Genomic DNA, 25,498 nt, shown 5'->3' on the forward strand with positions numbered 1-25,498 from the left:
GGCACCCCACTCCAGTACTCTTGCCTGGAATATCCCATGGACGGAGGAGCCTGGTGTGCTACAGTCCATGGGGTCGCTGAGAGTTGAACATGACTCAGTGACTTCACTTTCACTTTTCACTTTCATGCATTGGAGAAGGAAATGGCAACTCACTCCAGTGTTCTTGCCTGGAGAATCCCAGGGACAGCGGAACCTGGTGGGCTGCTGTCTATGGGGTTGCACAGAGTCGGACACGACTGAAGCAACTTAGCAGCAGCAGCAGCAGCAAACAGAACTGGTATGGAATTTTTTTTTTCTGTGTCTTTGTTATTTTGGAGACCAATGAATATTAAATATGTTTTTCTAGAGTAGGTAGTATTCCCTAGACAGGTAGCAAAATCACTTACCTATCCACTTGGATATACTAATATAATAATGACAACTAAATTTTTTTTCTTAAATAACTTCAATATAGGTTTATTTATCTGGTTTCCATGTGAATTCCTGGGTCAACCCGATGGAACCCCTTCTTTGGCCACTATAAAACCATTTGCCTGGAGGGGGCTCTATGTGGGCAGGTTTCCTGGCAGGATGGATGGGTCTTCTCACTTTGGGTCAGGCCTATTTGCCCACCAGGCTGTGTTCCATGAAGGGAGAAGGTGCCCTCTGTGTTTTCCTTTATCTAGATTTTATCAAGCCCTGATCAATTCTGGCATAAGAACGTTCACTAGTTGTGAAATCCCAAAGGCCTGAAGTTTCTTAGCTGAAATCCAAAAAGTTAATAAAAATTCTGTCATGAAATTTTATTGGGAGAATGTGGAGGGGATGGGTATTGAGTCCCAGCACACTCTCACTTCTTCTTTGAAATAAAATATTTCCTAGACTAACTTTAGCACATCCACAATATCTTTGCAGAAGTTATAAGATGAACAAGGAAAAACTCTTCAGGGACCTTCTCTGGTGGTCCAGGAGTTAAGACTCTGCACTCCCAATCCACAGGGCCCATGTTTGTTGCCTGGTCAGGGAATTATATTTCACATGCCACAACTAAGAGTTCGCATGGCACAACTAAAGATCTGGCGCACTGCACAGACAAATAAATAAATAATTTTTTTTCATAAAATGAAAAACTCAGAGCTTCCCTGTTGACTTAGTGATAAAGAATCCATCTGTCAATGCAGAAGACATGGGTTCGATTCCTGGTCTGAGAAGATCCCACATGCCAGAGAGCAACTAAAGCAGTGAGCCACAACTACAGAGGCCATGCTCTACAGCTCAGCAACTGCAACTACTGAGCCAACACGCCTGGAGCCCATCCTCGGCAGTAAGAGCAGCCCCCGCAGGGAGAAGCCTGAACACCACCATTAGACAGTAGCCCCTCTCACCGCAGCTAGAGAAAAGCCCGCACCACAACAAAGACCCAGAGCAACCAAAAATAAACAAATAAAATTGATTTTTAAAAATGAAAAACTGCAGAAATATTTCCAAAGTGACTCAAAAACTGGGTCTAAAAGAAAGAGCTTGTGGCTCTCAGATGAAGATTCCCTTTTTCACTCCTGTTGAAGTCCCATGTCGATTCTTCATCAATAATCCCGAGTATTGCCTCTGACAGCACAATGAACACCAGTGCCCTGATCACACTTAATTCTGTGGGCTTCTACTCCCTAGTGCTTAGAAACAAATAAACAAGTCAATGGTGAACAAACGCCACAAGCTGATATGCAGCAGTACACAAAAGGCATTACTGCTCCTGAATAGCACTTATTCGGTATTTAATCTCCCGAATACTTGCATTTTTGGAATGGCTCCGCAACAAAGGGTATCCAGAGGAAAAAAGAAAAGTATGTCCTTTTCTTAGAACTCAGTGTCACCAAGTACAAATGAGACGACAGAAGCCACAGGTAGCACCTGATGAACTGTGGTAATTGGCTGGATCAATTACAGGAAAAGAAAGTGCTGTTTAACTGCCCAGCTGCACGTTTAGAAGTTCAGTGCCTCCATACTCGTGCTGGCAGACCTTGTAAGGGGACAGCAGACAGGAAGGAGAATGCTGCAGAGACGGAGCGGGAAGACAGTGCAGGATAGGAGAGAGGAGATGAAAGTGGTGTGAGTGGCAGCAAGTCAATGGAAACTACAAGCAGTAACAGAGAGTGTGATCCAGGCCTCTGAGAGAAAGAGAGAGGTAGGCAAAATTCTTGCCCTTGAGATGGAGAAAAAGCAGCAAACAAGAGAGACCCGGGCACCACTGGAACATGCCAATCAAGGGTCCTGTGATGGAGAAAGAAGAGTCATTTAATCCATGAATTCTTAATAAACACCTACATTTCTAGGGACCTGGAATACAAAACTGAATGCTTTATGCTGATCCTCCAAAATGCTACAAACCAAGCCACTGCCTCCTGAAGACCACATCTCTTATGTGTGTATGCGTGCTAAGTTGCTTCAGTCATGTCTGACTCACTATGACCCTATGGACTGTAGCCTGTCAGGCTCCTCTGTCCATGGGATTTTCCAGGCAAGAATTTTAGAGTGGGTTGCAATTGCCTCCTCCAGGGGATCTTCCTGACCCAGGGATCAAACCCACTTCTCTTATGTCTCCTGCCTTGGCAGGCAGGTTCTTTACCACTAACTCCACCTGGGAAACCCAGCCACCTCTATATCTGCGTCTAGATCATTCAACTTTGCTGACAAAGGTCCATCTAGTCAAAGCTATGGTTTTTCCAATAGTTATGAATGAATGTGAGAGTTGGACCATAAAGAAAGGTGAGTGCTGAAGAATTGATGCTTTTGAACTGTGGTGTTGGAGAAGATTCTTGAGGGTCCCTTGGACTACAAGGAGATCAAACCGTTCAATCCTAAAGGAAATCAGTCCTGAATATTCACTGGAAGGACTGATGCTGAAGCTCCAATACTTTGGCCACCTGATGCAAAGTGCTGACTCATTTGAAAAGACCCTGATGCTGGGAAAGATTGGAGGCAGGAGGAGAAGGGGATGACAGAAGATGAGATGGTTGGATGGCATCACTGACTCGATGAACTCATGAGTTTGAGCAAGCTCCAGGAGTTGGTGAAGAACAGGGAAGCCTGGCGTGCTGCAGTCCAAGGGGTCTCAAAGAGTTGGACACAACTGAGCGACACAACTGAACTGAGATCATTCAACATCTAATCAGCAGTGCCAGCCAAGGTAGTTTGGGAATCTCTCCAAGAAAAAACAAAAGGTCCATAAACCATATGGAAGAGAACAGCTCCTTCTCTTTTGGTGCTGGCTGGCTCTGGTCTTTCTCCACCAGGTAATAATAAAAGCATGATAATTTCCAGGAATGAGAATCAAATGGGATATTATTCTTTAGGAAACTAGGAAATACTGGAATGTAGAATCTTAGTAAATGTGAAAAGCGAAACCAAAAATAAATACAAGCATACAAAAATCTTTGTTGAAGTAGAAAAGCCTGGTGCCTTACAAATCAGACTGTCCACCAGGGTTAGAGGCAGAGTTAAGTCCATAGGGTATTACCTTTTGGATGTGATTTTTAATTTTGTAGTTATGTTACATCTGTATTAGGGTTGTTAGTGTCATGAGACACCAGATACACAGATGTCTGTTTGCCAGATTCTGTGTAAACCATTCCTAATTTTACATCAAACTGATGAAGCATTTATTTAAAAACATTTGTGGAGCTATAACTGCAAAGGTGGAACTCACAGCTTTTTTTTTTTTTTTTTACATATTACAACCACATGTTAAGACAAGAGACTTCAATAAAAAATTACCTTCAAACACATTTTGTATTGGGGGGATTTGCTTTATCCCTTAACACTCCAGGTTTAGAGGAGCGATCGAGCCCATGTTCCTTTGCAAAACTTCATTTTCTTTTGAACCCTGCATTGACCCTAAGTTTAACATCATTCCAAATTCAGTCTATTTTGCTCACACAAGATATTGCAGCCAAGCGAAACTCTGTCCTGGAAACCTCATAAATTGTATGAGCTGCTCAATTTAGGCCTGAGGGAGTAAATTGGAGAGAGCTTAGTCTGTCATACTGTTTTAGAATGCTTGCCGCAGAAATTCAGGATTAGTTCTAGATTGATTGAACTAGTTATGGTTCACCAAACTAGTTATGGTGGTGACTATGTGTGTGCGTATGTCCATATATATGGGCATACACACACACACACACACACACACACACACATATTTATATATAGTTGTTGTTGTTTAGTCCCTAAGTAGCATCCAACTCTTGGGATCCTATGGACTGTAGCCCATCAGGCTCCTCTGTCTGTGGGACTTCTCATGCAAGACTGCTGGAGTGGGTTGACTTTTCCTTATCCAGGGGATCTTACTAACCCAGGGATCAAACCTGAGTCCCCTGCATTGGCATGTGGATTCTTTACCACTGAGCACATATATATGTATGTGTGCATGCATGCTAAGTCGCTTCAGTTGTGTCTGTCTCTTTGTGGCCCTATGGACTGTATGTAACCTGCCAGGCTCCTCTGTCCATGGGATTCTCCAGGCAAGAATACTGGAGTGAGTTCCCATGCCCTCCTCCAGGGGATCCTCCCAACCCAGGAATGGAACCCATGTCTCTTAGGTCTCCTGCCTTGGCAGGCAGGTTCCTTACCACTAGCACCCCCTATACACACACCTATGTCCCATTGTTTTAGTTGTTGTTTTTTTAACCAAGAAGTCCTTTACTTGTTATTGATGTCCTGCTTATTTAATATACTTAAAGTGGGTTTGATGTTGGGGGAAGGGGGGCCAGTGAGGAACCTGAGTTAGCACCCTCTGAATACCGACTTTACTGGAAACATCCATGTATTCACCAAATACATCCAGGCATTCACCAAATGCCTGCTATATACTATGTCCCAGGGACTCAATACTGAACAGAGACAGAACTTCTTCTTATGAAGGTATGATTCACATAACACCATTTAAACTGTGAATCAGTCAGATAAATTCCTGATGTCACTTTATTTTGAAATCCAACGCCTCTACTCACCAGCTATGTGACCTTCATCCAGTTTACTCATGCCTCAGTTTCCTCATGTCTAGAACAGAGTTTGCTGTGAAGAGTAAGTGAGAGCAGATAGTAGAGCCTGGTTCACCACTGGATGATGTCCTTTGCCTTTCTCACAGTATTACCCAGTGGACTTTGAAACCGATTTTGTAGGCATCAGTTATGAGTGACTGCTCATAGTTATGGGTAACTGCTCCCGCCTGGTAATAGTTACAGCCACCAGGGGGCAGTAGAAGATGGGTCCCCAAGCACTAAGGAGAGGATAGTGCTATTTTCATTGATAGATAGCTAAAAACTAATTTCATGTTTGTGTTGGCTCATAAATGAACAAATGAAAAAAGAAATACATTAAGCAGTCATTAAAAGAAACAGTGATCAAAGCGGAAGTAAATGATGGTACTCAGTTGTTTGAGGGTCTATTCTGTGCCAGTCTCTGAAGATAAAAATGGCACCTGTTCTACCAAGTGGTGGGAAGGTTACCTGAATTACAGCAGTACTGACAAGCAGTAAACACTTAGGGACAGTTGCAGTTATGATTTTGGGGAGGATATGTTTTTAGAGTAGTCAAGAGAGAAAATGTGGTACTATTTACCACCTACCGAAATCTTTCTAACAATGTTTGACTTTTCCTACCAATCTCTCTCTTACCTAGAGGAACCAAAATTTTTCTGATTTATCATTTCTGTTCATTTTTTAATCATACCAACCAACTGAAATAAAAGATAAAATAGCATGGAATCTAAACGTGTCACATCCCCAAATTCTCAAAAGTCTCACTGGGATAATTAAGAGAAATGTTAGGTCATATCAAATTCTGCCTCATCGCATTGAAAATAACTCTAAAATGTTCTATTGATTTTTAAATGAGAAAAATGTCAATTACAAATAGAAATATTAGAATGAATTGTTACCGATCTTACATTTTCCTTCTTTATATATGCAATTTGTGTAAATTTATATATGCAAATTGTGCTTGCTGCTGCTGCTGCTAAGTCACTTCAGTCGTGTCCGACCCAGTGCGACCCCATAGACAGCAACCCACCAGGCTCCCCCGTCCCTGGGATACTTAAGGCAAGAATACTGGAGTGGGTTGCCATTTCCTTCTCCAATGCATGAAAGTAAAAAGTGAAAGTGAAGTCGCTCAGTCGTGTCCAACTCTTAGCGACCCCATGGACTGCAGCCTACCAGGCTCCTCCATCCATGGGATTTTCCAGGCAAGAGTACTGGAGTGGATTGCCATTGCCTTCTCCAGCAAATTGTGCTTCTAATATGCAAATTGTGAAGGCATGATTATATCCATGTTCATGTAGCAGAGAGCTATAAAAATCTGGAGTGGTAAATAAGTGGGGGAAAGAAGAAGAAAGAAAGTATTAGTTGTTCAGTCATGTCTGACTCAGTGATTCCATAGACTATAAGCTGCCAGGCTCCTCTGTCCATGGAATTCTCCAGGTAAGAATATTGGGGTTGGTAGCCATCCTCTTCTCCAGGGGATCTTCCTGACCCAGGGACTGAACCCAGGTCTCCTGCATTGCAGACAGAATGTCAAATCCAAAGCCATCATTGTCCAACATTTGTAATATGGTGTATGAAGGAGACAAAGTTACTTACATGATTAAATACATTGACAAGATATTTTAAAAACTCACAAATCTTTCACTTTATTTTTTTATGTTTGAATACTACCACAGTGGGGTTCCCAGGTGGCTCAGTTCAGTTCAGTTCAGTTCAGTTCAGTCACTCAGTTGTGTCCGACTTTTTGTGACCCCATGAATCTCAGCGAGCCAGGCCTCCCTGTTCATCACCAACTCCCGGAGTTCACTCAGACTCGCGTCCATCGAGTCTGTAATGCCATCGAGCCATCTCATCCTCTGTCGTCCCCTTCTCCTCCTGCCCCCAATCCCTCCCAGCATCAGAGTCTTTTCCAGTGAGTCAACTCTTCACATGAGGTGGCCAAAGTACTGGAGTTGCAGCTTTAGCATCATTCCTTCCAAAGAAATCCCAGGGCTGATCTCCTTCAGAATGGACTGGTTGGATCTCCTTGCAGTCCAAGGGACTCTCAACAGTCTTCTCCAACACCACAGTTCAAAAGCATCAATTCTTCGGCACTCAGCTTTCTTCACAGTCCAACTCTCACATCCATACATGACCACTGGAAAAACCATAGCCTTGACTAGATGGACCTTAGTCAGCAAGGTAATGTCTCTGCTTTTGAATATGCTATCTAGGTTGGTCATAACTTTTCTTCCAAGGAGTAAGCGTCTTTTAATTTCATGGCTGCAATCACCATCTGCAGTCATTTTGGATCCCCAAAAAATAAAGTCTGACACTGTTTCCCCATCTATTTCCCATGGAGTGATGGGACCAGATGCCATGATCTTCATTTTCTGAATGTTGAGCTTTAAGTCAACTTTTTCACTCTCCTCTTTCACTTTCATCAAGAGGCTTTTTAGTTCCTCTTCACTTTCTGCCATAAGAGTGGTGTCATCTGCATATCTGAGGTTATTGATATTTCTCCCAGCAATCTTGATTCCAGCTTGTGTTTCTTCCAGTCCAGCGTTTCTCATGATGTACTCTGCATAGAAGTTAAATAAGCAGGGTGACAATATACAGCCTTGATGTACTCCTTTTCCTATTTGGAACCAGTCTGTTGTTGTGGTAAAGAATCCACCTGCTAATGCAGGAGATGACGCAGGTGAAATGGATTTGATCCTTGGGTTGGGAAGATCCCCTGAGGAGGGAATGGCAACCCACTCCAGTGTTCTTGCTGGGAAATCCCATAGACAGAGGAGCCTGAAGGGCTACAGTCTGTGGGGTTGCAAAGAGTGACATGACTGAGCACTGTTACAGAGATGTTTGTCTGCAGTCTTGAACTATTTTTAATGATTACTCTTATTGTGGACCATCTGTCAGCATCTGTGGGTCATTCTTCAGGCTTAGTATAGAAAAGAATAAGATATCCCTTAATGGCCGCATATCAGATTCAGCTACTTTGAGGCAAGAAAATATTAAAACTGGATGAAGACAAGAAATTAAAACTGTATATAGATTTTAGAAAAAAGAATGTCTGAAAACAGGCTGGCCTCTATTTTAGCCTAAACAAGTTGCAACATTAGGAATATTGTCAGATAAAATACAGGATTTTTATATAATATTTAAGGCATGCTTGAAAGAAGGTTAATCATTGTTTTTCTGAGAGTCACATTTAACTGTGTTCTGTATTTTTATTTGCTAAAGCTGGTAAGCCTACTCATGAAGATGTCTTTGCACATATAACACAAAACTTTCACTCTCTGAAGGTTAACCCTGAGAAAGGTTTACCTGAACAGGCAGTTGGTTAGTCTGGTAGCAGCCTATGAAAATTTGTCAGGTCACCACATTTTCAGCATAGCAGAAGGCTCAGAGAGAGAGAGCTTCACCCACTTTTCCATTTCTGTAGACTACACAGAGCTGTCTGCAAGGTAATAATTGACAAATAAATACTCATACTCAGAGCATAGAGCTTAATGAGACAACTCAGCTCCAAGTACAAACTAAACTGAAGAAGTACAGCATAAAACATCCTATTTATTCCCAGTCAGGGTACCCTTATCAAGAAATCAATTGGCTGTAAATGTATGGCTTTGCTTATGGATTTTCAGTCCTATTTCATTAGTCTATATACCTATCCTTATGCCAGTACCAAACTATTTCAATTACTGTAGCTTTGTCATAAGTTTTAAAATCAGAAAGTGAGTCCTTCAGCTTTGTTCTTCTTTTTTTTGACATTGTCTTGGCTATCCAGAGTCTCTTGCAAGTCTTTATGAGTTTGAGGATCATCTTTTCCACTTATGAAAAAAGGCTGTTGGAATTTTGATAGAGACTCCATGCACTCTGTAGAGCGCTTCGGGTCATATTATCATCTTAACACTATTAGGTCTTCCAATCCATGAACAGCTATGTATTATCATTTATTTAAGTCTAATTTCTCTTACAAATATTTTCTAATGTTTAGTGTACAAGTCTTTTATCTCCTTGGTTAAATTTACTAACTAGGTATATTATTCTTTGGATGTTATTATACATGTAATTATTTTTTAAATTTTCTTTTTGATAGTACAGTGCTAGAGATGAGAGACACTATATTGATTTTTGTGTTACTCTTGTACCATGCAACTTTGATGAATTCATTTATTAGCTCAAGTACTTTGTGTTATGTGTGATGTGTATTTTTTTAAAATTTTCTACATATGGGACCATGTAATCTATAAATAGAGATAGTTTTTCTTCTTCCTTTCCATTTGGATGTCTTCTGTTTCTTTTTATTGCCTAACTGAGCTGGCTACAACCTCCAGTACAATGTTGAACTGCGCTGCTGGAAGAAGGCATCATTACATTGTTCCTCGTTTTAGGGAGACAGCTTAGTCCTTCAACATTGAGTACAATGTTAGCTGTGAGTTTTTCATGAATGCCCTTTACCACACTGAGGAAGTTTCCTTCAATTCCTAGTTTTCTATTTTTTTTTTTAATCAGGCAAGGGTGTTGGATTTTATCAAACATGTTTTCTGTGTCAGTAGAGAGGATAGTGTGGTTTTTTCTTCTCTTCGCTCAATTAATGTGGTGCATTGCAATGACTGTCTTACATTTTTAGTTCAAATCCCACTTTGCTGTGTATAATCCTTTTGAATCTGCTATTGGATTCAGTTTGCTAATTTCGTTGGTGGTTTTTGCATCTATATTCATAACAGCTTTATCTATAATTTTTTCCTTATAAAATGTCTATCTGATCTTGATTTTAAAGTGACATTGGCCTCATAGAATGAATTTGGAAGTGTTCCGTCCTATTCAATTTTTTGGAAGAGTTTAAGTAGGATTGATATTAATTCTTTTTTAAATATTTGAAAGAATTTACCAGTAAAGCTATTGTCCTCAGACTTTTCTTTGTTGCAAAGTTTGATTACTGGGTCAATCTCTTGTCCTCAATCTATTCAAATTTTTATTTCTTCTGCATCAGTTTTGGTTATTTGCATTTTTCTAGGAACTTATCTATTTCATCTGGATAATTTAATTTGTTGGCCTACAATTAATTGTTCATGGTGTTCTTTTAATCCATTTTGTTTTCTGAAAGGTGGATAGTAATGACCTACTTTCATTTTTTATTTTAGTTGTGTCTTCTCTTTTTTCTTGGTTAGTCTAACTAAAGTCTTGTCAGTCTCATTGATCTTTTTAAGGACATAACTTTTGGTTTATTAAATCCCTCTTTTTTTTTCTATCCTCTAAAAGATTTTTTAATAGCATGAAGGACACAGAGAACAGAGAAATCAATTCTAATTAAGGACTCTTGGGAGTGTTTCTTTGAAGGATTAGGCTATAACTAGGTCATTAAATTCCTAAAAAGCAAAGTTTTATTTCACAACTCCTTCCCAAATTAAGAAAAACATCTAAAACAAATTGCCACTTTTGAAGAACTGCTGGTTTAGGAAAATTAATGCATTTTGAGCATCCTGGGTATTTGTTTAACTTCTTAGTGGCTTTTTGACAGTAGTAAACTTCTAAAATGCAATACTGGAAAGCAAAGTCATACAAGTAAATCAGCTTACTTTTCTTCTCACTGCTTTCAACTTCCTGATTCTTGACAACATGGAGCATAATTGTTGGTTTGGAATCTGAAATAATACAATAGCCTATCAGGTCCTAAAGAATGTATTTTGAAAATGTGCGATCAAAAGTGCATGCATGCCAACTAAGTCTATTCAGTCACATCTTTGCAACCCTATAGACTGTAGCCCACTAGGCTCCTCTATCCATGTGATCCTCCAGGCAAGATTACTGGAGAGGGTTGCCATTTCCTCCTCCAGAGGATCTTCCCAGGAATTGAACCCCATCTGTTATGTCTCCTGCATTGGCAGGTGAGTTCTTTACCACTAGCACCACCTGGAATGGCCAAAGAAATGTGTTCAAAACAGAGCTTACTCATAGAGCCTCCCCAACATTTGAGACTAAGGGAGGAAAAACAATTCATTCAAAAGAGTCTCAGAAGTTTGTCTTAGAATTTGAATATTGAAACTTCTTCTTTTTGACCATTACTTTAACTTCTTTTAACACATATGTTAAAGAATAGAGTAGAACAAGGAGGAAAAAAGTTTTAGGTCACATTTCATCATTGTATTTTTCACAAAATTCACTCTTACTCACACAAAATACAGCAGTAAGTTATTAATCACACTAAAAGATGGTATCAATTTTACTAGTAAGAAAATTCTGATCCTATCCATAAAACCACATAGGATTTTGATTAAAACTAATAAACAAAATTTATACTTTTCTTTTTGAAATCACATTTAGCTTTGAAATACATACAAATACATATATGTAGCACACATACGTCACTCTCCATTTTCAAATTCTCGGTAATCTTTTATTGCAAAACCAAAACTGTTTGAAAATGGAGTCATCACTTCGATCTTTTGTAAACTCTTATGATTGTTCTCTAAATAGCGTAAAATGAGAAAGCTCACACATATCACACAACCCGCAATCAACGTCCATCTATCACAGCCAGTGAACGCCAGTCAAGTAGGACGAACATCATCCAGTATGTCATTAGTAGACTCTTACAAATATTTCAAATGTGTGGATGTAACACCATTCTATTGTGCTTAGAAATAAATCCAAAATATAAAATATGCATCAAACATTATACTTGCTTTTGACTCAGTTCAGCTTTCACACTAACCAGCACCCAACTACAAACTACACAGCTGCCAGGTAAGGTGGCCCAACAGGTTTTACTGTTGTTGATACTTCATATAAACTTTAAGAAAATGGCTGGCAGTTAAAGTATAAACATATTACTATAGAGATCCCCACAGGACTTCTTCCACAGTGATGTGAAGCCATGACAGCAGGATTTTCCCAGAGATTCTAAGCACAACTCATGCTCAACAGATTACAGTCATACACATGATCAAGCTATTTTGTTGTTCAATCGTTATGTCTGATTCTGTGACCCTATGGACTGCAGCACTCCACACTCCTCTGTCTTCCACTACCTCCAAGAGTTTGCTCAATTTCATGTCCATTGAGTCCATTGGCCATCCGACCATGTCATCCTCTGTCATCCCCTTCTCCTGCCCTCAATCTTTCCCAGCATTGGGATCTTTCCCAGTGAGTCGGCTCTTCGCATTATGTGGCCAAAGTATTGGAGCTTCAATTTCAGCAACCGTCCTTCCAGTGAATATTCAGGGTTGATTTCCCTTAGGATTGACTGGTTTGATCTTGCAGTCCAAGGGACTCTCAAGAGTCTTCTCCAGCACCACAATTCTAAAGCATCAATTCTTTGGCACTCAGCCTTCTTTATGGTCCAACTCTCATATATATACATGACTACTGGAAAAATCATAGCTTTGACTATACAGACCTTTGTTGGCAAAATGATGTCTCTGCTTTTTAGCGTGTTAAAAACGTTTGCCTAGGTTTGTCATAGCTTTCCTTCCAAGGAGCAAGCATCTTTTAATTTTATGGCTACAGTCACCAACTGCAGTGATCAAAGCTATTCAAATATCAAAAAGGGAAATATTACTCACTGGAAATCCTGTACTGCTGGAAGAACACACTTTTGCAGCTTCCTCAGACCATATAAAAAGAGTGACCTAAAGTCGATTGAATGCAAGATATCAATTAAGACGAACTTAGAAGTACATATCAGGAAAAGAATTTCCATAGCAAAAGATATTTCATACCTTGTTCTTCACCTGAGCTGTGCTGGTCAAATACTTTGCAGCTCACTATGTCCCCTTTTCTCTCAGAGAGCCTGAAATTCATAATAGGGTACAAGTTTGAGACCTGGTGTCTCAAGTGTCTGGTCACCACATACAAATTGCCAAATGCAATTCTTAATGCCAAACAATGTAGGACAGGCACAGTAAACATTTCTACCTCAGCAGTCAGCGATGTCAGGTCTAGGGTCATAGTCTAGTATTAGGGACGCATCTAGACAGATTTCCGCTTTTCCTGATTTCAAGGCACTGCTTTACCAGACTCATCACCACTACACGAGGTTCTGGGCTAAAGATTCCGACTCTTAAAAGAAATGTAAAGATACAACATGTGCCTGGGACGGTTGTCTTCTAGCTTTATCTACAGGACTTTATCTAAAGTCATACAAGTGGGTTGGCTTCCCCAGGACTCATCCTGGGGATAAGAGGAGCTCGGGGAACAGGATCTGGGGCAGAATGCCCTTGGCATCCCAGAAATAGGCACTGGTGGGACCAGGAATCCCAGGCCACATCACCAAGCCAGGACTTCAGCTCACACCCTCCTCCTTGAAACTCTGCTGCTCCCAGCTTCAGTGTTTTATCCTGCTCTCCTAAGGTCTGTTTTGAAGGCATAGTACCAGAGTGCTGTGGTCAAATGTAGCCTGTAGCTGGGTGATGTTGTGATCTCTAGTTGTAAAAATCTTAAATTTGTTGCCAACACTTAAAACCAAAAACATTTCATATAAAAGTAGAGAATTTGAGCTTCTCTTGGAAATGGGAAAATCTGGCATCTGGAGCAGCTTTTTGCTTGACAGCAGGCTGGAACTGAGGAACGGCTTCACCTTCCAAGACAGGACAAGCACCCTCTGGACCTGTTGGCATTAGAGCTGGCAGCTCTGGCTCAATAGTTAACCACAGCTTTTAAAACACAATCACAGATTCTAGACTGTGAATAAGATTAGATGTTAAAAATGTATTACTTTCTGAATGGGAGGCATGGTTTTGTGTGAGTCTTGGTAGAACTGGTCCATTATGAATCTCTGGTCTCCTATTCATCTTGTTTGCTTACTTAGAGAAAAAAAGAAAAACATTTCTACTTCTGGAGAAGCCTTCAAAAAAAAAAAAAACTTTTTGCTCCTCAGTTCATTAAAGTCATTTGTTAAAAGGCTGAAGACACCTTTTTTGCACTGCTAATTTCTCTCTTCCCTAGAAGCTTTAGAAATCTCACTTTCCTCATCCTGAAAGCCTGAACACTAATCCCCACCAATGGCCAGGTTGTCCTGAGGACTCATACAAACATTCATGCTTTCAATCCCGATTAATGTACCTCCAACCTTGTTCCAGGCACTGTGCCAGGGACTGGGTTAAATGAGACACCTGTATGCAGGTACAAAGTGTAAGAAAAACTTTTAGAACCAGGCTGCAATCATCACTGGAGTCTAGACACTGAACTTCACTTTAGCGGGAATTCACACCAGCACTTTATGGAAAGAGAATCTAAAAGGAACAGTAAAGGAAAAAGCTGAAAGGGGTTTCTTACCCCCTTACTGGAAAACAGCCATGTTTGATGTGTGTAGCTTTCTGTTAATATAGTTTGGAAACAGGTGCTCCTTCTGCACCTTTTTCCTCATTTGCCAGCTAGATGCCAGTGTCCAGAACATCCTAGGAAGTCATACACTGGAAATGACAGAGCAACAATGTGGAAAGAGCCTGGAATCTCTGGATCTCCATTTGGAGAACTGCCTGCCAATCAGGAATATTAATCCTGGACTTGGATGAATAAGGAAGCTTCTATGCTGTTTATGCCACTATACATTTTGGAGTTTGTTAGAGCAGGTAGCATTGCTTTAACTAACACAGATACTGCCTGCTCGTGATAGATTAAATAATGTAGAGTGCTAAGGAAAGCCTCTGGTATGTAGCAAACATTCAATAAATGCTAGAAATAGTTATCATAGTAATTGTTATCATCTCTCTGTATTATTTAGTGGGGCCAAAGGCACTAAAGTCTTTTGTTTGGGGTAATTTAGGTGTGTAGGATGCTTGTAGACGCAACAGATAAATCAATCCAAGAATGGATTAAATGAAAACAGTCACAATATCTCACTTGGTAAGTTCAGGGCCAGTGTTTTCAGGATTGGCTGGACCTTGCTGTCACAGGTCCTAGGGCTATCCATCATTTTTGCCCCATTATTCTGGTGTGTGATGATGTCTCTCCTCATGGGTGTATGATGGCTGCCATAGCTTCAGAGACCACTTGCAAACAGGACAATGCCCGGTGATGGGCTTTCTCTTTAATAGATAAAGAAGCCCTCTTTTTCCAGAAGACCCCAAACTCCTGCAGGACTGGTTTACATGCCCATGACAAAACTAGTCAGTCATTGGTAAGGAGAATGAAGCTATCATTGTTGGTCACCTTTCCTGAGTATAGGGGAGGACAAGCAACAAGATGGAGAAGGCAATGGCACCCCACTCCAGTACTCTTGCCTGGAAAATCCCATGGACGGAGGAGCCTGGTAGGCTGCAACTCATGGGGTTGCAAAGAGTCGGACATGACTGAGCGACTTCACTTTCACTTTTCACTTTTCATTTTCATGCATTGGAGAAAGAAGTGGCAACCCACTCCAGTGTTCTTGCCTGGAAAATCCCAGGGACGGGGGAGCCTGGTGGGCTGCCGTCTATGGGGTCACACAGAATCGGACACGACTGAAGCAACTTAGCAGCAAGCAACAAGATAAATAGATGCTCTGTAACAGGTACTATGGATGCCGTTATTTCCCTAAAGGAACGTTTTATACTTCCAATGCAAGGCTATTCTACTAATCTTGCAAGCATCTTTTATTCACATCTACCTCTGTATTTTTTACTTTATTCATGTCCCCTGGAATGCCATTTGTTCTGCTCTTTGCAACCAGTATTCAAATGGCTTCTCAAGTTCTATATTTTCTATGAAGGATTCTCAATGTGTCCTGTGTCCTTTTTCTTCTTGGCTTTTATTATCAGTATTATATTTTGGCAGATATTATAACATATTATTTTATGTGTTGTTAGTTTATGGTATATTACTCATTGCTTGGGGCTTCCCTGGTGGCTCAGAGGTTAAAGCGTCTGCCTGCAATGCGGGAGACCTGGGTTCAATGCCTGGGTCAGGAAGATCCCCTGGAGAAGGAAAATGGCAACCCACTCCAGTATTCCTCTCATGGAGGGAGGAGCCTGGTAAGCTACAGTCCATGGGGTCACAAAGAGTAGGACATGACTGAGTGAAAAGTAATATTAATAATAAATAACTCATTGCTTATTTGTTTGATGTATATAGATTTATTCTTCAAAAATTGTTTTGGAGCAACCACTGTATGCCAAGCATTGGGGGAACAAAAGATAAGCAAGGCATGGCCCTTGTCCTCAAGCTCCTTATAGCAAAAGAAAACACCATACCTAAAATGCCCAGTTTTCCATGTTGACCAACCCAGAGCCAAGCATAAGGTGGACACTTCTTTACCTACAATAATATACCCAGGAAGGGATATATTTGGAAAACAAAGGGTCATCACCATACAAACCCAATTTGTAAAGTGATCACCCATTCTTGTACCTCAATCCTCACTTTTAATCACCAAAACCACCCAGGTGGAAACCTCATCACCACAGTTACACCATGAACTTAAAAGCAGCAGTTTCACAGCAGGTCCAGAACTCCCAGACATTGTGGATATCAGGTGTAATTATGTTTCCTTCCCCAGAAGAACGTGTCCCCATTTGTCTCTTCTCTGCAGAGATCCAGGGCATTAAATCACAAAGGAGAGAAAAGACAGGAAGAAGAGTGGATTTAGGCAATCATTTACTAGTTGCCTTAGGACTGGCACATAGAATATACAAGATGAAAGAAAGTGAAGACACAATCACTTTTAATAGTTCTTTGGAAAACCTCCATCCCCAAATGTCCTTCATTCTTGTTGCTATTTGTTGAAGGTTTGCAAAGCTGACTAAGAGTGTTTTATGCTAATTGGCTTCATCTGACATCCCTTTATCATTTGAAATTAATAGACAGCCTCGTAGATACAAGGTTAATGGAATATCTTCTCCTCCTCAGATTTGCAACTTGGCATTTTCCCCAAAACACCACTTTCATCTTTATATAAGTGATCGTGTCTAGAAAGTCTTCTAAAAAAGGCATGCTGTCTAATCCCATCAACCCATTTGTGAAACGTTCCGGAGGGAAATTGTTACACTGTCATTGTGGAAGCTGTTCTGCTCTTGGCGTGTTCCTACATGCCCTGCAGATTTGACATCCTCTTAGCATGGGAGGGAGATAGCAGCCTGATTTGCCAAACACTAAGCAACAGCTGGCCCCATAGCAAAGCCCCTTCTTTGGCTCTTTGGGATGGTGCCATGCAAGAAAAGGAACACTTAATGTGCAATAGGACGAAACTCCACCCCAAAGTTCAGAGATGATAGAGGCCCTCCCTCCTTTCTTCCTGCTTCTCCCTTTCTAGGAATGCAGGCTAAGGTGCCACTTGGAAAGAAAGTATGACAATGTTTCCATATTGGAAAGACTTTTGGCTGAGGGAAGGTTTCTCTGCCTAGCTGCGAGGGACAGTGGAGAGGGGAGGAGAGGAAGTAGAGAGGGTAACTCTGTGGGGCTCTAGGGGGAAAAGTTAAGGGAATCAGCAAGTTTATTTCTATCTGTCCAACTCAGGTCACTAAAGGGAAAGGAGAATTGAGGGAGGCAGACTGCATGCAGAGCCCATAAGGATATTTATATGCTTTATACTCCCAGAGCTCCAAGGGTTCCAGAGTCTTAATATAGCATTATGCCAGCATTTAAGACATGCAGAAAGGTATAAAGAATAAAATGAAAATCAATACGTATTGTGCATACATGTCTCATCTCCTCCCCCTGAATCCTACCCCAAAAGTAATCACTATCCTAAATTTGTTGTTTACCATTGCATGCTTTCCAGGGTTTTGCTACATATGAATTACTTTGCATCTTTTGAAACCTTATTTACATCTGTAGAAATAAACAGAAGTAACAGAAAAACAAAATGAAAGCAGCTTAAACAGGATACATATTTATTCTTCTATCACATACAAGAAAGTTGGAAGTGGGCCAGCACCATTGATATATTGGTACCTAGGAATCTGTTTCCGCAGAAGGAAATAGCAACCCACTCCAGTATTCTTGCCTAGAGAATCCCGTGGACAGAGGAGCTTGGTGGGCTGCTGTCCATGGGGTCAAGCGACTTAGCATGCAAGCATGCACTGGAGAAGGCAATAGCAACCCACTCCAGTATTCTTGCCTAGAGAATCCCGTGGACAGAGGAGCTTGGTGGGCTGCTGTCCATGCCAAGCAACTTAGCATGCATGCGTCCACTGGAGAAGGAAATGGCAACGCACTCCAGTATTCTTGCCTGGAGAATCTCAGGGGCAGCGGAGCCAGGTAGGCTACCGTCTAGGGGGTCGCACAGAGTCGAACATGACTGAAGTGACTTAACAGCAGTAGCAGCAGCTGTAGCGGGAATCCGTTTCATCTAGCTCATGGCTTCCATTTTCTGCATCACCTTATAGTCTAAAGTTAGCTGCTAGAGTGTTTCAGCCATTATGGTCACCTTGATGGCTAGAAGAAGGGGAAAAGGAAGAAGGACCAAAAAAAAAAAAAAAAGAGGGAGTGGGTGATTAGCAGTTGAGCATAACTCCTTTAAGAGGTCCTAGAAATTCTAGTCATCATTATACTTACAGCTCATTGAGTGAGTGAGTGAGTGAGTGAGTGAAAGTCGCTCAGTCGTGTCCGACTCTTTGCGACCCCATGGACTATATAGTTCATGGAATTCTCCAGGCTAGAATACTGGAGTAGGTAGCCTTTCCCTTCTCCAGGGGATCTTCCCAACCCAGGGATCGAACCCAGGTCCCCGCACTGCAGGCAGATTCTTTACCATCTGAGCCACAAGCTCATTGGTCAAAACTAAATCACATGACCTCATCAAGTTGCAAGGTTTCCCCTTTATTCTGGGAAGCAATTTGCCAAGTAATGTTGGTGTTCTATTACTAAGAGGGAAGCAAGAGTGGCTTAAGCAATTGTATTCTCTGCAAAGATTCATGATCTATGCATGCTAGTTTTTATTTAATTGCATTTGTTAGATTCATCTTGTTATAGCCCCAATTCATTAATTTTCACTGTAATATACTATTTCATTTGTGAATATTCTCCAACTTATTTACCCAATCTCCTGTTTATGTTTTTTTTTTTTTAATTCCCTTTTGAGATTGGTGAAAACAAAGGTTTACAGAAATGATGCTATGAGCATCCTCATATGTCTTCTGGTTCATACACATGAATGTTTCTTTAGAGCTCCTAATGGGGAGTGGAATTGCAAGGTCGTAGGTGTGTAATTCTCCAACTTTCCAAGATATTGCTGAATTTTCTCAAAGGTGATAACACCATTTTATTGACCCCAATCAAAAGTGTCCCTCAAACTCTACTTTCTCAACAACTCGTGGTATTCTGAGACCTTTTAGATCTTTGTCTTTGATATATGTGAAATAGCTTCTCACTGTGGCTCCCTTTTGCATTTCCTTAGGTATTAATGTAAATGAATATCATTCATGGTGTTGGTTTTTTTTTTTTTTTTTTTTTGACTACCACGTTTCATCTTTTGTAAACTGTCCATCTTTTTTGTTAATTTTTCAAACATCAGGTTGTTTGCTTTCTTCTTTTTGGATCTTTATGTCTCCTGGTTACCAATCCTTTGCCAGTTATGTGTGTCGAAGATATTTTTCTCCCAGCTGGGATTTGCTCTCTCACTTACTCTACAGTAACTTTTGATTAATAAAAATTTTAAATTGTAGTGTAGTGTTTTTATCTTAAATATTTTCTACCCCAAATTCAAAATGTTTCTCTTTCACATTTTAATCTTCAGTTTGCTTATACATAAAATTTATTTTCTGAGATAAAGCTCCAATTTCCTTTTTTACCATTTAACTAATCAATCATTAGTTCTAATACCACTTATTAAGTTGTCCTTATTTTCCTTATATAGCCTGCAATGCCAGGCATGAAATATATTCTTTCCAGATATTGATAGATGGACTTTTTTTTGGCTCTTTCATATTTTTCACCAGTTCACTTGTCCATCGTTCTGTCAATAAGGCACTGTTCCAATTAGCACAGCTTTGAGCACGAAGCTAGTGCGTGATTAATAGCATGAAGGACAAGTAAACTCATGAAACAATGAAAGAGCCAGTGTTATCTTGTGTTCTGTGTCCTTTTATGCGATGGTCAGTCAGGTGCAGTCACAAAGGAGGCACAGAAGACCAAGGAAAGCAAAGTCTATTATGCTCACAGGTTCTACAGAGGGGGTCACAACAGCTCTCTCCTCTCTGGTTTTTAAGCTGCACAGTCTAGCCACCTTGGTCCTTCTGGACTATAACTCTGTTTTGTGAAGTCAGAAAGTCTACCTAACTCTTCTTGGGTGTGCATCTCTGTAACCTGGTGTCAAAACTTTCTCAAGGAATAGTCTGGGGCAAGCACAGGGCTCATCTCACTTGTTTCTCATAATTCAGGAATCACTGTCCTTCATTGCCTGATGTCCAGTGTCACAAAACCCATTTTTTCATATATATTGTCCTTTTCCATTGTTTTTTCATTTATAGGATAAATCTGGTCCTTGTTACTCCAAACTGACTGAAAAAAATAATCTAGTCAATTCCCATTTTTTTCAATATCCATACGAACTCCAGTAAAGACAATGATTGAAACAACAATGAATTCACACAAATGGGAATATTATGATATCAGGTCTTCCTATTAGTGATATGCATGTGTGTGCTCAGTCGTGTCTGACTCTTTGTGATGCCGTGGACTCTAGCCTGCCAGACTCCTCTGTCCATGGGATGTTCCTTGCAAAAATACTGGAGTGGGTTAACATTTTCTTCTCACGGGGATCTACCTGACTCAGGGATTGAACCTGTATCTCCTATGGCTCCTGAATAGACAGGCGGATTCTTTACAACTGAGCCACCAGCAAAGTCCACTAGTGATATGCTGCTGCTGCTGCTGCTAAGCCGCTTCAGTTGTGTCCGACTCTGTGCAACCCCATAGCAGGCAGCCCACCAGGCTCCCCCATCCCTGGGATTCTCCAGGCAAGAACACTGGAGTGGGTTGCCATTTCCTTCTCCTTAGTGATATGAAACACATGCAAATAACTTCAATACAAACATGGTATATCTCTCAATTGTTAAAGATTTATAAACAAAGTTTTATAATTTTATCCCTTAAAAGTGAAGTTGCTCAGTTGTGTCTGACTCTTTGTGACCCCATGGACTGTAGCCTACCAGGATCCTCCATCCATGGGATTTTCCAGTCAAGAATACTGGAGGAGCTTGCCATTTCCTTCTCCAGGAGACCTTCCCAACCCAGGAATTGAACCCAGGTCTCCTGCATTGTAGGCAGATGCTTTACCGTCTGAGCCACCAGGGAAGATCTAAAGGGAAGATCACTAGGGAAGATACTTTATCCATTAACGTATTGTATATTTTTGTTAGATTTATTCTTAATACTTTTATCTATCCCTACAATTATAAAAGCTATCTTTAAAAATTAATTTTAAAAATATACTTTTATATATTTTAGTTAGTGTTTTGGAATGTAGTTGACATATATGTTGATTTTAAATCTAGGAACCTTGCTAAACTCTTATGAATTAGAATATCTTAATTCTTTTGGATTCTGTACCTAGACAATTGTAAGATCTGTGTACAATTATGCTTTTTTTCTTCTTTCTAATATTCATACTTTTCTTTCCTTTTCTCTTCTCTCTTCTTTCCTTTCTTCTTTTTCTTTGTTTCTCTCTCTCTTTCTTTCTGTCTTATTGCACCGACCTGACTCCCCAGCTCAGTGATCGATACTGAATAGAAGTGGTGGTAACAGGACTTGCTGTCTCATTCCTAATTTCAAAGAGAATTTTCTAACATCTCACTATTTTGAGGTTTGCTATAGGTTTTCATAAGGTCCTATGTTGGTCCTTATTCCCCTCTCAGCTTAAATATTCATTGAACATTTGCAACACGAAAGGAACTGTGCTAGGTCTATGAAGTAGACAAGGATATACAAGACATGATTCCTACCTCAAGAAAATGACAGGATCATTAGTGATATAAAATATATACAAATGTAACTTTAATGAGAGCAGACTGGAAAGTAACAAGTGAAAGATACAAAACCAAGAGTTTAGATGTTTCATCAATTCCTTGTAAGATTCAACTGAATAAATAAATTTTGAATATCTACTCTATGTAAGGATTAAGGAAGGCTCTCTAAAGAGGCTACTTAAATGTTAAATATTTCTAAAAATTAAATGAATCAACTCTTAGGTTAGTAGCAAGGTTAAGTTTATGTTCAGTATTTTGATTATTTAAATATTTAGATCTCAAAACCCCAAGATTTCAAGAAAAGGAAAAGGCCAACTAAAAGATCAACTAAAAAGATACATTTTAGACATAAATTTTTAAAATAGAGATGTAAAAGTTGCAAAGCTATCTTCAGAGAAAAAAGGACAAAAATGACTACCCATGGATAATTGCTTTTAGTGCCTTTAGAATCTGAGTCTGTAATTTTGTACTTAAATTCAATCCAGTAATTTGCAAGGGGAAAAAAAATCATCTTCAAGGGCTTTGGATAAAGCCACTTGGTATTTTATTCTCATTGTATGAAATTAGATATAAAACATGATTGTACCCACCTCTCATTATTATAAAAAGAAGTGAACATTCATATTCCTAAATCATTTGTCCTTGGAAATATTACATATGGAGAAGGAAATGGCAACTCACTCCAGTACTCTTGCCTGGAAAATTCCATGGATGGAGGAGCCTGGTGGGCTAAAGTCCACGGGGCTGCAAAGAGTCGGACACGACTGAGCGACTTCACATTCTTTCTTTCTTTCAATGTTACATATATCCTACCACAAATATAAATAAATAAATAAAAGACTTCTTCCAACATTTTCCTGTGTAAAACATGCACTTACCTTATTATTGTTAATATTTTATAGCAAAAATCTTGCCTGGCTTAGTTCCATGAAAAGTCAGAAAAAGTGGAACCTAAATCTCTGGGGTGTAATAACACTAGAGAAAAAAAAATAAAAGAATGATGAAAATGATCAAGAATTTTCCATACCAGTGAGATGAAGAATTATGCCTGAGAAGTACCGATTCAGTTGAGTCAGTAGGAAGTCACTGGTGACCTTATGGAGCCCATTTCTGATGAAATGACAGGAAAGCCCTTACTGTGAAAGGTGAACAAAAAGTGAGTGAGAGGAGACAGGAAAATAGACAATTCTTCCCAGCCATGAGTCAACTGCTGTGTCTCAAATTCCCTCAGGAGAGTTGAACCCATACAAATGCATAACAGAATTTTCACTGGTCCAAATCAAAGTGAAAAGGGTACAGATTATGTAGGAAGTTGTTCATAAAAATACATTATTTCATACATGACTATTAAAAAGCAGAGACATTACTTTGTCGACAAAGGTCTGCCTAGCCAAAGCTATCGTTTTTCCAGTAGTCATGTATGGATGTGGAAGGACTGATGCTGAACTGAAGCTTCAGTACTTTGGCCACCTGATGTGAAGAACTGACTCATTGGAAAGGACCCTGATGCTGGGGAAGATTGAAGACATGAGGAGAAGGGGACAACAGAGGACCAGATGGTTTGATAGCATCACTAATTGGATGTACATGAGTTTGAGCACGATCCAGGAGTTGGTGATGAACAGGAAAGCCTGGTGTGCTACAGTCCATGGGGTCACAAAGACTTGTACACAACTGAGCGACTGAACTCAACTGAACTGAACATTCATTTAGTTTTAAAAGTCACCTCTTGCTCTGAGATATTGACCTTCCAAAGCATCTATGTTCTCTTGGTGGAGGTGGAGAGAGTGAGGAAAAGCATTCTTTTTTCTCAGAAATCAGTTCAGTTCAGTTCAGTCGCTGTCGTATCTGACTTTTTGCATCCCCATGAATCCCACCACACCAGGCCTCCATGTCCATCACCAACTCCCGGAGCTTACCCAAACTCATGCACATCGAGTCAGTGATGCCATCCAGCCATCTCATCCTCTGTTGTCCCATTTTCTTCCTGCCCCCAATCCCTCCCAGCATCAGGGTCTTTACAATGAGTCAACTCTTTGCATGAGGTGGCCAAAGTATTGGAGTTTCAGCCTCAGCATCAGTCCTTCCAATGAACACCCAGGACTGATCTCCTTTAGGATGGACTGGTTGGATCTCCTTGCAGTCCAAGGGACTCGCAAGAGTCTTCTCCAACACCACAGTTCAAAAGCATCAATTCTTTGGCGCTGAGCTTTCTTCACAGTCCAACTCTCACATCCATACATGACCATTGGAAAAATCATAGCCTTGACTAGATGGACCTTTGTTGTCAAAGTAATGTCTCTGCTTTTGAATATGCTATTTAGGTTGGTCATAACTTTCTTTCCAAGGAGTAAGCGTCTTTTAATTTCATGGCTGCAATCACCATCTGCAGTGAATTAGGAGCCCAAAAAATAAAGTCTGCCACTGTTTCCACTGTTTCCCCATCTATTTGCCATGAAGTGATGGGACCGGATGCCATGATCTTTGTTTTCTGAATGTTGAGCTTTAAGCCAACTTTTTCACTCTCCTCTTTCACTTTCATCAAGAGGCTTTATAGTTCCTCTTCACTTTCTGCCATAAGGGTGGTGTCATCTGCATATACCAGGTTATTGATATTTCTCCCAGCAATCTTGTTTCCAGCTTATGCTTCTTCCAGTCCAGCATTTCACATGATGTACTCTGCATAGAAGTTAAATAAGCAGGGTGACAATATACAGCCTTGATGTACTCCTTTTCCTATTTGGAACCAGTCTGTTGTTCCATGTCCAGTTCTAACTGTTGCTTCTTGACCTGCATATAGGTTTCTGAAGAGGCAGGTCAGGTGGTCTGTTATTCCCATCTCTTTCAGAATTTTCCGCAGTTTATTGTGATCCACACAAAGGCTTTGGCATAGTCAATAAAGCAGAAATAGATGTTTTTTCTGGAACTCTCTTGCTTTTTTGATGATCCAGCAGATGTTGGCAATTTGATCTCTGGTTCCTGAGCCTTTTCTAAAACCAGCTTGAACATCAGGGTGTTCACAGTTCATGTATTGCTGAAGCCTGGCTTGGAGAATTTTGAGCATTACTTTACTAACATGTGAGATGAGTGCAACTGTGTGGTAGTTTGAGCATTCTTTGGCATTGCCTTTCTTTGGGATTGGAATGAAAAGTGACCTTTTCCAGTCCTGTGGCCACTGCTGAGTTTTCCAAATTTGCTGGCATATTGAGTGCAACACTTTCACAGCATCATCTTTCAGGATTTGAAATAGCTCCACTGGAATTCCATCACCTCCACTAGCTTTGTCCATAGTGATGCCTTCTAAGGCCCACTTGACTTCACATTCCAGGATGTCTGGCTCTAGATGAGTAATCACACCATCATGATTATCTGGGTTGTTAAGATCGTTTTTGTACACTTAGTAGTTATAAATGTTTTAGTTATGACTTTTAAAAAATGGACTTAGGACACTTTTTTAAGTTGGTAGCTGTATATTTTTCTTCCATTTTTGTTTTTGTTTTGTTTGGAGGGCAGGTGGGAGGCGCCCAGGACTCCAAGTCTTGGAATCAGATTTCTTTATGTGGCAGAGAAACCCCCCTAGATAGATAATCTATTGCCACAGCCAATCTACCTGGG

The sequence above is a fragment of the Capricornis sumatraensis genome, chromosome 1, assembly GCF_032405125.1.
Source record: "Capricornis sumatraensis isolate serow.1 chromosome 1, serow.2, whole genome shotgun sequence".
NCBI classification, from domain to species: Eukaryota; Metazoa; Chordata; class Mammalia; order Artiodactyla; family Bovidae; genus Capricornis; species Capricornis sumatraensis.